This window comes from Rhipicephalus sanguineus, chromosome 8 (assembly GCF_013339695.2).
Source record: "Rhipicephalus sanguineus isolate Rsan-2018 chromosome 8, BIME_Rsan_1.4, whole genome shotgun sequence".
Taxonomy (NCBI): Eukaryota; Metazoa; Arthropoda; class Arachnida; order Ixodida; family Ixodidae; genus Rhipicephalus; species Rhipicephalus sanguineus.
The window spans coordinates 169,267,077-169,268,001 of NC_051183.1; positions in this window are offsets into that span (position 1 = coordinate 169,267,077).

Below are 925 nucleotides of genomic sequence, written 5' to 3' on the forward strand. Positions count from 1 at the left end.
AAAACATGTGTTTTTTGGTAATAAAAGCGATCGTATACACAATGTATATTTCGGGCAGCTGTTCCGGTTGTCAATCTCTTCGCACGAACTGAGATGAATACTATGAGGAGAGTGTGAAATATCGCTGTTCGGTAGGCTCTGCAAGCTACTTTAAATTCACTTGTTCTGTCGGCCGATATGCGGTCGTTATTCAAAGTCAATGAAGACTCACTCAACGCTTTTCAACTTTCGGTTTTAGACTTTTGATTATCATAAAATCACACTGTTCTTGTTACTCGCAGCTGAGAGAGCTCTGGAGAGTAAAAAGCGATAGATTATCCCAGGAATAATGTGCAAACAAAGTTCATGTGGCTGTTTGATCCTCAATGATTGAAATTTTAGTTAGTACACATCTGTGTTTTTTATGTGCATCGTTGGCGCTTCAAAAGGAACTTAGCCTCTGAAGGACCCGTATTCTTCTGGATATATTTCCACTGGCAAAGATAGAAATGATCAAACACCCTTGCAACAAACAATCTTTGGCGCCTAGCATCGTGATCAAGCACCTGTCTACAGCAACGCTCATTCAAAGTTGTACACTGCCCTCAGGCGCGTTCGTTAGGTGCGACAGTGTACTGTTCTCCTTGGATGTATTGTTCGCTAACAAGTTCAAGAACTCGGAGGATGTGTACTGAGGGTATCATCTCTTATTAACGTTTGAGTTGTTCCGTTGCTTGCGAAGACCACTGACAGTGTCTCCCTGGCCATCGATGTAGAAATTTATGATGTTCACCAGACTTGGATCCAGTAGAAAAAAAAGTTGAAGAAACCCAAAGAAGTAATATATCTTCTCCTCCCCATACATCCCCTCCCCCCTCCCCCCTTGGCACCATTTGCAGTGGACTCACCCGCATTCTAGGCGAGTATAACTCATACGGTTTCTTTT